The sequence below is a fragment of the Desmodus rotundus genome, chromosome X (assembly GCF_022682495.2).
Source record: "Desmodus rotundus isolate HL8 chromosome X, HLdesRot8A.1, whole genome shotgun sequence".
In the NCBI taxonomy this organism is placed as follows: domain Eukaryota; kingdom Metazoa; phylum Chordata; class Mammalia; order Chiroptera; family Phyllostomidae; genus Desmodus; species Desmodus rotundus.
In genome coordinates this window covers 4,338,825-4,354,985 of record NC_071400.1, presented here as the reverse complement: position 1 = coordinate 4,354,985, position 16,161 = coordinate 4,338,825, and the positions used below count along the sequence as shown (strand labels likewise).

At 39.1% G+C, this 16,161-nt stretch overlaps 1 protein-coding gene across 6 annotated transcripts in view; it reads right to left on the bottom strand.

Annotated features, from left to right (window-relative positions):
- The window catches only part of ZC3H12B (zinc finger CCCH-type containing 12B), an 83,082-nt gene that overhangs the window by 22,711 nt on the left and 44,210 nt on the right, over positions 1-16,161 (bottom strand). For 3 of the 6 annotated variants that reach the window (XM_053917529.2, XM_053917530.2, XM_053917531.2), the window contains 2 exons: positions 13,767-13,984; positions 4,308-4,497 (listed from right to left, as the gene is read on the bottom strand). The gene's annotated coding sequence lies outside the window, so the exon portion shown is untranslated. The remainder of the gene's footprint in view (positions 1-4,307; positions 4,498-13,766; positions 13,985-16,161) is intronic. The other 3 variants (XM_053917532.2, XM_053917533.2, XM_053917534.2) reach the window with 3 other exon arrangements.

The window sequence follows — 16,161 nt, the reverse complement described above, 5'->3', positions numbered from 1 at the left end:
CCTATAAGGAGCTCACATTCTATTAGGTGAAGTAAACATGTAAAAAAATAGCTACAGAGCAATATAATATGCTCTCATAAAGTTGTTCGTAAGTGCTAAGGGAACACCAAGGAGGGAATAAGTAATTCTGTTATCTGAGGTGAGGAAAATAAAATTTGAGCTGGCTTTGAGGGTTTACTAGGGAAAAGGTAAGGACGTTGTAGAAGACACGCAGACCAGATGGATTAGCATATCAAAGGGCAAGGCCATGTGAAAGGCCACGGTGTGGTCAAGAATAGTGAGTAATGCTCTCCACGCTCAGGATTCTCTTTCCTGTACTTCTCTCAGTTCGTTCTTTCCCTCAGTCGTTACAAGTATGTCTCCCTCTTCCACCAGACTGTAAGCTCCACTAAAGGCAAGCACCAGCCACATTCACATTTGTGTCTCTGCTTTACCCAATCCCAACATTTGGCATACAGCTATGTATATGGTAGGTTTTTAATAAATATTTTATTAAATGTATCCTCTGTACTATTGTAAGTTCTGACATAGTCATAGAAGCCTGCAGTCAATTTTAGCTGATCATAGTCAAATAATAAAAACCATTTGACTTTATACCAGTTATTATAGCCCTGACTTTACCTAAATGATGATAAATTGGGTTAAAATGATTTTTTGTGGGTCACTTATTATCTAGATGTAATTTTTATAAAAATCTGTCTATAATTGACTTTGTGTTTCAGTCAACATTAATACTAGTTTTGGGGTTTTTTTGGAAAGTACTTTTTTCATGGTAGAGATTAAAAATAATAAAAACCGTGTATAGCAATAATTCTCCAAATGTCTAAAACTTTATGTAATCACCTTTATGCCATGAAATCTTTTGATATTTACATGACTTTAAATCAATGCTAGCTATGAGTGATGGCAACACAAATTGTAGAGAAAAGACCTCTAAAAATCTGCTCGTTAATAAAAGTAATGTAAACAATAACAAAAATTGTTAAAATCAACTTTTGTAGTATTCTGGAATTTAAGCAAAGACTTGCACTTATCCAAGGAGTGTTGAACTCTAAAACAAAAACAAAAACCAAAACACACACACAAAACCAACAAGTTTTATTGGCCAAACCACGGTTAGAACAGAAAATGTCGTGCATTTTAATTTCCCCTTTCTCCCATCTTCCCTCCCATTTCCACAGCAGCCCTGAAAGCCAACAGCCTCACAATCACAGTAGCCACGAGAACCAGCAACTCAGAAGCCAACAGAGGGAAAGGAACGAATTTGGAGCTTCTCCAAAGTCCCATCACTATCTGACCTGTCTGTCACTTTCTTGGAAAACTTGAATCACAGGGCTTGTCTTCCTTTGACATGACTTAGAGCTCGGGCATGGTAAACAGATCCCTCCAAGCAGGGATGTTTATCAAAAACAATTAGAGGCAGCTGTTTAACATAACAGCTATCTTAGGTCATAACAACACTTGCGGCAAACAAGAAGCTGACCAAAAACTTATAAGGAAAAGCTTGCAGCTACATGTCCACAGGGGACACTGAAAAGCTCCAAAATATCCCTGGGTATCTAGAAGGACATGTACGTGTGCACGGCTGTGTATGTGCTCAGTAAAGACCTAAAAAGGCCCTAATCTTTCACCTTGCTGACTTTAAGGATCTATGCATCATAAAGTTAAGGCTAAGGCAATGTTACCAAATGCCTTCTACACTGTCAAAAGTGTGTCTCAATGTGCACACAAACTCCCTTGGCTAAAGGTCGGAAATTTATGGGTTCATGCCATTGAAATTCTTTGTTGAACCATTAGCTGATAACTTAGCTATTCCAAGCAGACACCTCAGTGATCACACATCACAAAGAATACAGACTTTATGGAATTACTGCAGAAGTCATTAAATAACTCACCCTGGATGGTGTGGCTCAGTGGATTGAGTTACCAGCCTGCAAACCAAAAGGTCAGGGCACATGCCTGGGTTGTGGGCCAGGTCCCCAGTTGGGGATGTGTGAAAGGCAACTGGTAGGTGTTCCGGTATCTCTCACACATCTCCCACTTTCTCCCTCCCTTCCCATCTCTCTAAAAATTAATAAGTAAAACCTTACAAAAAGAAATGATTAAATAACTTAACTACAATAAACCCTGGGGAGAGGAAGGAATCTGATTTCCAGAGTTGCCACACTGTATTATTTAAAATGTCCCATTTTCAACAAAAACTATGAAAAGAAACAAAAGGCATGGGCCAGGTGGTATCAACAATATGGTAAAATAGGAGGTGCTCTGCTTGTATCTCCCCTTAGCAACAATAATTTGACAGTTATTCATGAACAAAAGTGCTCTGTGGGAACTTTGGGATCCAGATAGGAGACTGTGAAACTTCGGTGGAGCCCAAGACCAGTGGGGGCCATTTTGGGGTCCACCCCAAGCGGCTGACTCACCAACCATGGTCCAGCTACAAACTTGGAAACAGCTCCATCACCCCGTGGGCTCAGCTAAAGCCCTGTCTGTCTGTGGTTCTGCCACCAGTACCACAAAACTGGCCTTCAGAAATAAAGGAGAGATGAAGACATTCCCAGATTAAAGCTGAGGGAGCTCATCACAGGCAGACCTGCCTTACAAGAAATACAAAGTGAGTTCTTCAAGTTGGAATGAAAGAACACTAAGTAACAATATGAAAACATATAGAAGTATAAAACTTACTAGTAAAGTTAAATATATAGTCAAATTCAGAATACTCTAATACTATAATGGTGGTGCATAAATCACTTTTTATTTCTAGTATAAAAGTTTAAAGTCAAATAGTGTTAAAATTAACTATAGTTATAATAATTTGTTAATTGGATGTGCAAAGTAAAAAGATGTAAAATGTGATATTGGTAACATAAAATGTGGGGAGAGGAGACTTAAAAGTGCACAGTTTCTGTATGTGGTTGAAGTTAACCTGTTATCAGCTTAAAATAGACTGTATCAAATATAAGATAGACATAAGATGTAATCACCTCCGGTCAGGCTTACCGGATGTTCAAAACTGGACATTATATTCAGTAATAAATGGGGCTATTAATTAACTTCCCTGCCCTGGCAGGACAGCCAGCCAGAGCCCAGAGACTGTGACAGCTTGTTATTTTGAGGCCTGAATCAGGCCTGAGTATTCACTGAATTCTCTGGTCAGATGAGATCACTGGTGTTGCTCTTGTTTGGGGAAACAACTGGCTGTGCTCTCTGTTCAAGCGCTATGTTCATATGACCAGTTGAGTGGGCTACACGGCTTACTACGTGTTCTAATTAGGTCCCCTGGTTGGACAGGCTGACAACTGTATTTAGCATTGAGCAAGGGCCATTAATTAGACTGCCCTGTCTGGTCACAGCAGGACAAGCAGTTCCAAAAACCGGTAAAGCTCTTTGTTGTTTTAATTCAGGCCAACCTGCACACCACGTTCCCTGGGCTTTGGCTACACAGGCCCATTGGTTTTGCTCTATGAACCCTTCTCTATATGCTCTATCTGCCCTTCTCTTGGCTCAAGTGCCACTGGGCTGCGTAGGAGTTCTCTCCAGCACTTATCAGATGGGGCCAGGAGACTCTCTTCACAGCAGCTGGGGCTATGTCTCAGTCCCCTTGCCTGGAAGGGGAGGAGGGATACTCCAGGCTACTTTCAATTTCCCAAACATGCTTTCCAGTTGGGAGGGGCTAGGATTGACCCTCGGCCTTGGCAATCAATTAATCACCCTATCTGTATATATCAAGGAAGCCTCCATGCCCAGTGATGGCTTTGCTTTGGGTAATCAGTTTTGCCCACATACCTCTCAGCTTAAACGCCACTAGGCCAAACAGCTTCTAGTTGTCACCAGCACATCTGGTCAAATGGACTGAAAAGCATTCTCTACAGCAGGTGGTGCTATGACTGAGCACTTTGCCTGGGCACGACCAAACCAGTCTCCAGTGATGGAAAATCAGGTGTATCTGCACCCCACCAAGTTCCATGGTCAGAGTACGTCCACTGTTTTGGTTCTGTAGATGAGTATAGCTGCTGGTGGAACTGCTACAGCCAGCACGTGGATTGCCAAGATCCACGTGCTAGTTGTTGCAAGCTGTCAAAGTCAGATTCTCAGTGGCTGGGTCCTGTAGATCCCCTTGCAATCCCCGTGGTGCAAGATCAGAGTGGAGGTTCCCACAAAGCAACCCACAAAGGCTGGGGGAAACTGCTTGCTCCCACCCCCCCACCCCCAGGTTCTCTTTGCCCACTGGAGGAACCAGAGGCGATGTGTGGTGTTGCACTGCCCTGGGGGAGGAGTGAAGCCGTGAAAACGTAGATGCTTCTTACCCTTCTAACGCAGTGTGTCTTGGTCTCAGAGGTGCAGGTGGGTGCTTCAGCCTCACCCCCATGTTCTAGGATTCTCTCAGTGGAGTCTTATTCTTGAATAGATATTAGCTGTTCTTGTGAGGGGGAGTGAAGTCAGGAATTACCTATGTTGCCAGGTTGGTGACATCATTCTGAACTTCAATTTTAACATCTGTGAAGTAGGGATAATACTTTCTGGTCATAATAAAGATTAAATAAGACAATAAATGCAATGTACTTTGTAAATTACAAATCAGTTTACAAGTCCAATAAATATTTATGAAGTACTTGCTATAGGCCAGGCATTGATTGTGATACAGTGATATATAAATAGTCCCTGACTTCAAACAGTTTATAAAATTAATGACCCATTCTGCGTGGCGTGGTATAGTGGAAAGAACACAGACACTGTAGTCAGACACCTATGTTCAAGTCTTAGCTCTGCTACTTCTCAGCCAAAGAATCTTATTTTTTTTAAAGATTCTTTTAAAACATCTCACAAATTTTTTACATTTTAGTTCCCTGATGTTAGGCAGAAATAATACTTTGCAAAAAATGTATTATAAAAAATATATTTTGTGAGGATAGATGATACAAACTATAATAATAAAACCATCTTTATTCGGAAAGTTAGGTAGCAAATAAAATATTCAGAGATCATCTACAGTACACCAAACTGTCACCGTGTCTTTTTTAAAGATTTTATTTATTCATTTTTTTAGAGAGAGGGGAAGGGAGAGAGAAAGAGGGGCAAAGAAACATCAATGTGCAAAAGAAACATTGACCGGTTGCCTCCCACATGCGCCCAGACTGTGGACCGAACCTGCGACCCAGGCACATGCCCTGACCAGAATCAAACCAGCGACCTTTTGCTTTGCGGACAACGCCCAACCACTGAGCCGCATGTGCCAGGGCTGTCACCATGTCTTGACATACCTAAAAGCAGTAGGTGCAGATGTTGGTATGGACACTGTATATTCAATTGTTGTTGGTGGTGGGGTTGTTTTTACAAAAAGCTTTATTGAGATATAAGTAACATACTATACAATTAATCCATTTAAAGTATTCAGTAAGAGAGGCTTTGGTATATTTACAGATATGTGCAACCTTCACCAGTCGATTTTACAGCATTTCATCACTTCAAAAGGAAACCGCACATGTATATTGATTGAAAGACTTAATATTGTGAAGATGTTAATACTACCCAAAATGACCTACAGATTTATTTCAATCCCTATTAAAATCCCAATGGTGATTTTTGCAGAAATAGAAAAATATCCCTTAAAATTCATATGGAATTTCAAGGTACCCTGAATGGCCGAAGTAATCTTGACCAAAAACAAACTTGGAGGTCTCATACTTCCATATTTCAAAACCTATTACAAAGGTACAGCAATGAAAACAGTGTGGTACTGACATGAAGACAGACAGACAGAGCAATGGAATACAATAAAAAGTCCTTCAGTTCACCATCATATATATGGTCAAATCATTTTCCACAAGGGTGCCAAGACCATTCAATGGGGAAAAGGCAGTTTTTTCATTAAATGGTATTGGGCAAACTGGATATTCACACAGAAAAGAATACATTTGAACACTTAGTTTATGACATATACAAAAATGAGCTCAAAATGGACATAAATGTAAGCGCTAACACTATAAATTTCTTAGAAGAAAACAGGGGGAAAGCTTCATGACACTGGTTTTGGCAATGATTTCTTGGACCTGACGCCAGAAGCACAGGCAACAGAAGTGAAAAATAGATAACTACATTAAACTTAAAAACTTCGGAGCATCAAAGGACACAATCAACAGAGTGAAAAGGCAATGTAGACAATCAGAGAAAATAGTTGCAAAACATATATTTGAAAAGGGTTTAATAGCCAGAATATGTAAAGAATTATGGAAACATCATAAAAACAACACAGTTAAAAAAATGGACAAAAGATGTGAATAGACATTTTTCCATTAAAGACATACAACGTACCAATAAGCACATGAAAAGATTCTCAACATCACTAATCATCAAGGAAATGCAAATTAAATCCACAATGAGATATCACCTCACACTCATTAGGATGGCCACTATAAAAAGCAACCAGTATGTAAGTACTGGCAAGGATGTGGAGAAATTGGAACCCTTGTGCACTGTTGCTTGGACTGTAAAATGGTGCAGCCACCATGGAAAACAGTATGAAGTCTCCTAAAAAAATAAAAAATAGAATTACTATATGATCCATCAATTCCACTTCTGGGGGTACACCCCAAAGAACTGAAAGTAGGGTCTCAAAGATGTATTTGTACACCTATGTTCATTTCAGCATATAATAGCCAAGACATGGAAGCAACCCAAGTGTCCATCACTGGATGGATAAATAAAACAATTTCGGTATATATACCACAATGAATATTCAGCCTTAAAAAGGAAGAAAATTCTTTTGGCTGGAGTTGGGGGGAGTGGTGGGGGAAAATACACACAACTGTAATTGAATAACAATAAAATAATTTTTTAAAAAAACGAAGAAAATTCTGACATTTTCTACAACATGGATGAACCTGAAGGACATGATGCTAAGTGAAATAAGCCAGCCACACACACACAAATACTGTCTGATTCACTTCTATGAGGAAACAGACTCTTAGAATCAAAAACTACGATGGTAGTTGCCAGGAACTGGGGGAAGGAAGATGGCGGTATTATTGTTTAATGGATATAGAGCTTCAGTTTTGCAAGATAAAAATCTTCTAGAGAGCTGCTGCACAACAATGGGTTTGTAGGTAACCATATTGTACTGTCTATCTAAAATAGGGTAAAATTATAAACTTTGTGTTTTATAAAATAAATAAAAATTTCCAATGCATGTGGCTTGCTATGGCAGAATGAGGAGACAGTCTGTTCAAACTAAAAAATGGTTAAGATGGTACATTTTATGTTATGTGATTTTAAACCCAAGTAAAACTAAAAAAAGTGGTACTCTGAAACCTTTAGCATTCACACACCTATCCTCACATCCTTACCTCAAACCCTAAGCAATCACTAATTTACTTTCTGTCTCCTCTTCTGGATTTTCAAATAAATGGAATCATAGTATGTGGTCATTTGTGACTGGCTTCTTTTACTTAGCGCAGTACTTTCAAGACTCATCCATGGTGTAGCATATATCAATTACTTCATTCTTTTTATGGTTAAATAATATTTCATTGCATGGTCTACATCCACTCATCTACTGATGTACATGGGTTGTTACCATCTGCTGGCTATTTAAAATAAAGCTTCTATAAATATCCACCTCTAAGTGTCAGTGTGAACATGTTCCCATTTCTCTTGGGTATAAATGTATGGGTAGAATTGCAGAGTTATGAGGCAATTCTATCACACTAGAAACTGTTTCATCACACTAGAAACAGCCATGCTGTCTTAAAAAGTGGCTGCACACCATCAGTGTATGAGGGTTCTTCTGATTCCTCCACATCTTTACCAACACTTGTTTATTATCTGACTTTTTTTATTTTAGCCAATCTTTGTGGGTATAAAGTAATATCTCATTGTGGTTTTGAGTTGCATTTCCCTGATGACTAATGATGCCAAGCATTTTTTCATGTGCTTTTGGCCATTTGTATGTCTTCTTTAGAGAAATACCTATTCAGATCCATTGTCCATTTTCACATTGGGTTGTATTTATTATTGATTTGTAGGAGTTCTTTACATATTTTAAATAAAAGTTCATTGTCAGGTACATGATTTTCAAATATTTTCTTCCACTCCATGCATTGGTTATCTTTTCATTTTATTGATGGATTATTCTGAAGCACAAAACTTTTTCATTTTGATGCAGTTAAATCCATTTATTGTCATTTGTTTGTGTTTTTGTGTCACTGTCAAAACTACATCATGAAGGTTTATCCTTATGTTTTCTTCTAAGGATTTTTAAATGTTTTACTCTTACCTTTATGTTTTTAAACCATTTGGAGTTAATTTTTGTATATGGTGTGAGGAAAGGGCCCAATTTAATTTTCTTGCAGTTGTGCCAATACCATTTTTTCAAGACTATAATTTTCTTCAGTAAATGGTCTTGGCACCCCTGTCACAGATCAGTTGGCCGTAAATGTATGGGCTTATTTTTGGACACTCAATTCTATTACATTTATCTATATGCACAACCTTTTGCCAGTAACATAGCCTTTTTCTCATAAAAATCTATTTCTTTTTCTTTTTTTAAGTGAATTTTTTGGGGGTGACACTGGTTAACAAAACCATACAGGTTTAAAGTGTACAACTCAACAGAACATCATCTGCACACTGCATTGTGCACCCATCGCCTGAAGCAAAGTCTCTCTCCCTCTCCATTTCCCCCTTTGCCCACTTCCACCTCCTCTACCTCCTTACCCTATGGCTGTCACCATATTGCTGTCCATGTGTATGTGTCATATATACATATTTTTTCATTAATCCCATCACCTTTTTGATCCCAGCCCCTAACCCCCTCCCCTCTGACAGCTGTCAGTATGTTCTATGTATCTGTGCTTCTGTTTCTATTTTGTTTGTTAAATTATTTTGTTGATTAGATTCCACATATGAGTGAGATCATATGCTATATCTTTCTCTCACTAGGTTATCTCACTTAGCATAATAGTCTCCAGGTCCATCCATGCTGTTGTGAAAGGTAAGATTTCCTTCCTTTTTATGGCTACATAGTATTCCATTGTGTAAATGTACCACAGCTTTTTTATCCATTCATCTACTGATGGGCACTTGGGCTGTTTCCAGATTTTGGCTATTATAAACAGCACTGCTATGAACATATAGGTGCATAAATTCTCTCAAATTAGTGTTTCAGCATTCCTAGAATATATTCCCACAAGTGGAATCACTGGGTCAAAAGGCAGTTCCATTTTTAATTTGTTTGAGGAAACTCCATACTCTTTTTCACAGTAGCTGCAACAATCTAGGGTTGTCTTTCCTCCACAATCTCACCAGTACTTGTTGTTTGTTGATTTGTTGATGATGGCCACTCTGGCAGGTGTGAGGTGATACCTCATTGTAGTTTTAATTTGCATTTCTCTAATGATTAGTGACATTGAGCATTTTTTCAAATGTCTATTGGCCATCTGTATGTCCTCTTTGGAGAAGCGTCTATTCAGATCCTTTCCCCATTTTTTCATTGGGTTGCTTGCTTTCTTGGTGTTGAGTTTTAGAAGTTCTTTGTATATGTTGGAAATTAACTCCTTACCAAGATGTATCATTGGCGAATATGTTTTCCCATTCAGTGGGTTCATTCTTTGTTTTGTTGACGGTTTCTTTTGTTGTGCCAAAGCTTTTTAGTTTGATGTAATCCCATATGTTTATATTTTCCTTTATTTCCCTTGCCCTAAGAGACATATCAGCAAAATTTTTGCTATGAGAGGATATCCGAAATTTTACTGCCTATATTTTCTTGTAGGATTTTTATGCTTTTGCGACTTACGTTTAGGTCTTTTATCCACTTTAAATTTATTCTGGTGTATGGTATAAGATAGTAGTCTACTTTCATTTTTTTGCATGTACCTGTCCAATTTTCCCAGCACCATACATTGAAGAGATTGTCTTTATGGTATGCTCTAGCCTCCCTTGTCAAATATTAATTGAGCATATAGGCATGGGTTGATTTCTGGGCTCTCTGTTCTGTTCCCTTGTACATAACTAACTACTTTTCTCTTGCTGCTTTTAAGATTCTCTCTTTGTCTTTGACCTTCAGCGTTTTAATTATGATGTGTCTTGGTGTGGGCCTCTTTGGGTTCATCTTGTCTGGGACTCTCTGTGTTTTCTGGACTTGAGTATCTTTTTCCTTCACCATGTTAGGGAAGTTTTCAGTCATTATTTCTTCAAATAAAGCGATCAATTCATTTCAGAACTCATGATGAGTGCCGAAACTGACAAGTACCAAATGATGAACCATTTTCTCTTGCAGGGCAGCACTGTGAATCTCATAAGTTCTAGTGAGTGCAACAAGTCCCAAGCAAGCACCGAGTGCTGAAACATGTTTTTCTCATCAAAATGCAATGAGTACAGAGTTTGATGAGTTCTGAAACTGACGAGTACCAAGGTATGACTGACTGTATGTTCTTCATCCCTTGCCCTCTCTCTTTTCCTTTTGGTACCTCTATGATGCAGATGTTACACTTCGTGTTGTCCCAAAGTTCCCTTAAATTACCCTAATTCCCTTTCATTCCTTTTTCTTTTTACTGCTCTGATTGGGTGTTTTTTTTCTACCTAAGCCTCCAAGTTGCTGATTTGATCCTCTGCTTCATCCAACCTACTATTTATTCCTCCCGGTTTATTCTTTTTTTTTCCCTCCCAGTTTATTCTTGATGTCAGATATGGCATTCTTCCTTTGTGACTGGTTCTTTTTCATGGTTTCTATGTTCTTTTTCATGCTGTTGTAGTTCTCACTAAGTCCCTTGAGCATCCTTATAACCATTACTTTGAACTCCATATCTGATAGATTGCTTGCTTCCATTTCATTTAGCTTTTTTCCTGGAGATTTCTCCCGTTCTTTCATTTGGGGCACATTTCTTTGTCTCCTCATTGTGCCTGTCTCTTTGTATTTTTTCTATGTTTTAGATAGATCTGCTATGATTCCCAGTCTTTGTGGGGTGGCCTTATTTGTAGATGTCCTTTGGGACCCAGTGGTGCAGTCTCCTGGATCTCCTGAGCTGGATGCTCTAGGAATGACCCTTGTGTGGGTTATGTGGGCCCTCCTGTTGTAATTGAGTCTTGACTGCTGTTGGCCTGTTCATGCATGGGATCGACCCTCAGGCTGGCTGACTCTGAGGCTCAACCCCAACCATAGCATATAAGCTGCTGTGCAGGGGCAGTGTTGACGTGGCTTTTTCTGCAAATCCTTGGTTATAAGACTCCTCCTCAGCTTATCTCCTTTGATGAATGGTTTCTGAGGTCAGTGCTTGATATTTGTTCTCACCATAGCAGGCCCCTTCTAAGCTGTCTAACCCCTAGTTCCCTTCTGTGAGGTCCTGGCCTACAGTCTCAGCTGTATTTCATTAGATCCACAAATACCCTCCCAATTCTCTTTTCTAACCTCCACTCTTCTTGAGAGCACCCTGAGGTTTAAACTTCTCACTTTGTAGCAAATTTAGGAAATCGTTAGGAACCAAATGTTTTATGGCAAAATCTCTGTGCCAAGGCTCTCGAGCTAGTGGTGGGGACAATGGGAAACTTTTCTCTGAATGACATTATCACTCTAGTAGCTGAGTTCTTGGTGGGGAGAAAGTAGTTTGACGTCCTCTTGGCTTGCCTCTTCTGGAGTGGAACCACTGCCTCGTGAGCTGGCGGAAGGGCTATAGGAGCCTGAGTACTCTCGGTGCGCCATGTCCAAAGTAAGGCTCCTGTTCCCTTAGTGGGGCTTGGTCTCCACCACTTCAGGAGTCCCCCTCCTATCTATTTCACCTGCCTGCGACTTAGCATCAACAACAGGTAGCGAGGCAGTATGAGAAACACTGAGATCCTGCTCTTCCAAGGAAGCAAGCAGTCTGGCTGGGAAATGAAGGAGAGGGATTCCTGTGTTCTTGGTTGCTACAGTTTCGAGTAGTTTCTGCCTCACTGAGCTGGGAGTGTAAACACAGAACAAGCTCAAACTGGTCCTATCTTGTTTCTAACAAGATATTGAGTTGCTTTTCAGAGACAATAGTCCAAAACTGCCAATCATGCACAGAGGAGAGAACTTTGACTTCCAGTTACAATTGGAAACAGAGTTTCACCCCCCTCCCCATGGAACGGAAGGACCAGGACATTACCAGACCTTGAACACTGGAACCTTTCCAGACACAAAGGGTCAGTTGTACAGGAAACTCTGGTACTGAAGTCCCTTCACCATATCTTGACATAAATAGCCATGTTCCAAATATCTCCAATCAAAACTACCCTTCCAGCACTTCTGTATACCAGCCTGTTCTACCAAAGTCCTTAAAACTTGCTCTAAACTCTGGATTGGGAAAACAGATTTGACTCTTGCCTCCTGTCTTTTTTTTTTCTTTTTAAAGATTTTATTTATTTATTTTATTCAGAGGGGAAGGGAGGGAGAGAGGCAGAGAAACATCAATGTGTGGTTGCCTCTTGCGTGCCCCCCACTGGGGAGCTGGCCCGCAACCCACGCATGTGCCCTGACTGGGAATCAAATGGGCAGCTATTTGGTTCGAAGGCTGGGGTTCAATTTAATGAGCCACATGAGCCAGGGCTATCTTTTTGTCAGTTGACTTAGCAATAAAAGCTTTTTCTTTTCTCAAAAGCCGGTGACGTAGTATTGGCTCCTATGTGCATGGGGCAGTGGGCCTTTGCTGAGTATCAGGAGGGGAAAGTGAGAGAGCAGCTTGGTTCAAATACCACAGACTCTCACTTTTCTTAATACATTTTCATAGATTTTTTTAAATACATGTTTCTTGATTTTCTGCTTGCTCTTAGGACCATTTCCAGAGGCTTTAAATGGTTGTTTTTTAAAAGTTTTCACCAGTTTCACTGGAAAGGTTAGCAGAGCTCCTTGTACTGTTATCTTGGAAGTTGATCCCCTGTATATTCAATCTTGCTTACATTTAATAAAGTGGCTGATTTCTTAGATATCTTAAGCCCATGGTAAAGTGTCCAGCAGAACTCCTGCACCATCTATTCTTTTATACCTCAACAACAAATTACATCCAATCAACTTGCCTTATAATGAAAATTATATTTTTCATGTAACAGAAGGTAACTCTTACAGCTAATAATTTGGACCTATAATTTATTTTATTTTGTTTGTGAACGTTAAGAGCTGTCCTCCTTTTAATAATAAAAAATGCCAAAAGAATTGCAGAAAACTTGAAAGCAGGCTTAAATCTCAAAGTTATCTAGTTAGGGGCAGAGGTATATTAGAACCCAGGTGTCTAGATGCTCAGGCTTGTGGCCTTTGTAGTTGAATATAATGCCTGTCAAACAGCAATGAGACTGTGCATGCTTCAGTGTTTAAAAAACATTTTTATCTATATTATCTCATGTAATCTTCACAGCAACCCTGGAAGGGAGCATGGGAAGTATACTAGTATTTTCACTTCACAGGTGAGGAAACTATAATTCAAATCTACAACATAGAGGGAAAATAACTTACATGGTTATTTTTGTCTATGTTATTTTATGTAATATTCATAAGACCCTAGAAGGTGATCTGAGTAGTATACTAATATTTTCACATTATAGATGAGAAATTCAATCAAATATACAATATAGAGGTAAAATGACTTACATGGTTATCTGACTCAAATCTCCCATTCTTTCCATCATACCAGGCTTCAAATGAGGTTCCTCAGTTGGAACACAAACCCTTAACCTCGAGGCAAAGAGTCCCACATTCTAATAATGATGTCAACATGAATTCAGACACATAAAATAAACTAGGAAACTTAACGCCATATTCTCACCTCAGACCCTGTGACTTCTGACCTGGAGTTTGCCTCTTATTTCTTTCCATCTTCCCCCCGATTGATAGTCCAGACTTTTTTGTCTCCTTTGTTATACAAAAGTAGAGTCAGTCAGGTAGTTGCAGCTGTGAGAGATGGTGTCATGTCAGAAATAATACTCTGGGCTTCTTGATGATCCCTACTGGAGCTACCTCATGGTCCCCAAGCCCTTTATCTTCCTGGAGAACCAAAACATTAAAATAAACCGTAGTCAGTAAAAACACCTTGGGGCTCAGCATATTTTCTTTGAAAAGTCAGACAACAGAAAACTGTGTAAATGCACCATGAAGGAAGAAAGCAGCTTGAACCTAATCAGTTAAATATATTTCTTACTCTTATCATACTTTGGCATGCAATCAAATGGTAATACCCAATTTGTAAATTAAAAAAAAAAAAACAACTACAGATGCTTTGGTGAAAAATAATCCACACAATGACATATACATGGATTCTTCCCTTTCCCTAACTCCAGACTTGATGTATTCTGAATCATATATAGACCTTGGTTCAATTTTTCACTCCACCACTTGCTAATTGTGTGACCTGCAGCTTTAGGCTCCTCATCTGTAAATGGGAATAATACAACTTACATCAAAGTGCTCTTATGAGAAAACAATGAGACCGTGTACATGAAGGAAGCAGAGCCAGCACACTGACTAGGACACAGTGACCACTCAGTAGATGTTCTTTGTTTTCCTTTTCTTTTACAATTACAGTGAGGCAATTCCTGTATTTTGCCGTGTATAATGAGCTTTTATTTTTGTCCAAATTTCTGAGGGAAAAAATAAGGCTGTGCATTATACATGGGCATAAGGATTATAGGCCATGGGTATAATAATCCCGTGTATAATGCGCAGAAAAATGTGGGTGCGTATTATACACGGCAAAATATGGTAGTAACCATGAAGCTCTCAGAGAACAATTCAGTCTATTTCATGGTGTTGATGCTATGTAAGAAAAAGTTCAGAAAAGAGACCAGTGAGAGGATTATAATGGTTAAGGAAGTCTTCCTAAAGAAGGTGGTATGACTAGAGTTTGGCTTTAAGGGATGGATACCCTTTGGATGAAGAGTCCAGTGTATCTCAAAATCCTCTCTGAGCACTGAGATGCTGTGTAATGGGCCAGGGTGTCCCATTATTTAAATGAAATAATAGTAATCTCTTCGCAATTTTTGAAGCAATTAAGATAACATTTTCTCAATTTGACATTTCCTTTCTACACATTTCTTTAATTGTTTGATACTTGCTACAGCTTCTCTAAATTAAAATATACAATGAGAGTAATACATTTAGCATAATCATACTTATTTATTTTATGTCTAATACAGTTACTTTGTGATAGTCCACAAAGAGAATCGTGACCTCAGGTGCTCTGCCACCTGAACACATTTGAGACACACTGAGATGGGTGAAAAACATGAATCGAATGGGGAAGCAGTATAAAAATAGCATTAAAAAGTATTAGATAGTACTGTCAGCAGACCCATCTGGAATGGACAGTATGTGTTATAGATTAGTAGAAAATAATATTTAGGTAAGGATAAGGTATAGTACTATCCTGAGTATAGTAATTTATAATTTGCAAAGAGCTTCCACATATCAGGGTTTATTCTCCTACCAACTCTGAGACATGAACAGGGCAGGTAATAGTGTTATCATTAATACCGACAGCTTCTAATTATTGAGCATTCTCTATGTGACAGGCATCATTGCTAGATGCTTTACCTATATTATCTTCAATGTTCATAATAACCGTGCAATATAGGTGTTATGTTAATTTTACAGTTGAGTAAACGAAGACTTAGGTCGTCATTTGCCCAAGGCCATACACCTAGTAAAGAGAAGATGCTTAAATCTGAACCTCAGGTCTGTCTGACACCAGCTTCACTATACTAGTCTGACAGCATGAAAAGAAGAAATAAAAGAGGTGAAAAGGGAGCGGGCAGTAACAAGTGTGTGACATTGTAGCTTACCTAAAATAACCCTAAGGTTGTGTCTTCTACAAAATGAACTAAAGTAATTTTAAGTCCATTCTGTAACAATAGCAGCAGCACTGTCAATTCTGAAAATCGACAGACCCCACTTTGAAGGCCCAGTTGCCATACTGAAGTACTTTTGGGGGTACTGGTTTCATTTTAGAACTCATGTTCTGCAGTCATGTATCCAACTTGAAATAAGAAAAATAAAAAGTCTTCTAGATTGACATCATTTACCATTGATTTGTTCTTCCTGCCTGTGGGGAGAAACCAACACAAGCTCCCTGTGTGATAGGGATGTGTAAAGCCACCCACAAGGTGTAGTGTGAGGAGTCTTCATGACTGGCTCCCTACCGAGGTTATTTCCTTTCTGTAAGGAGA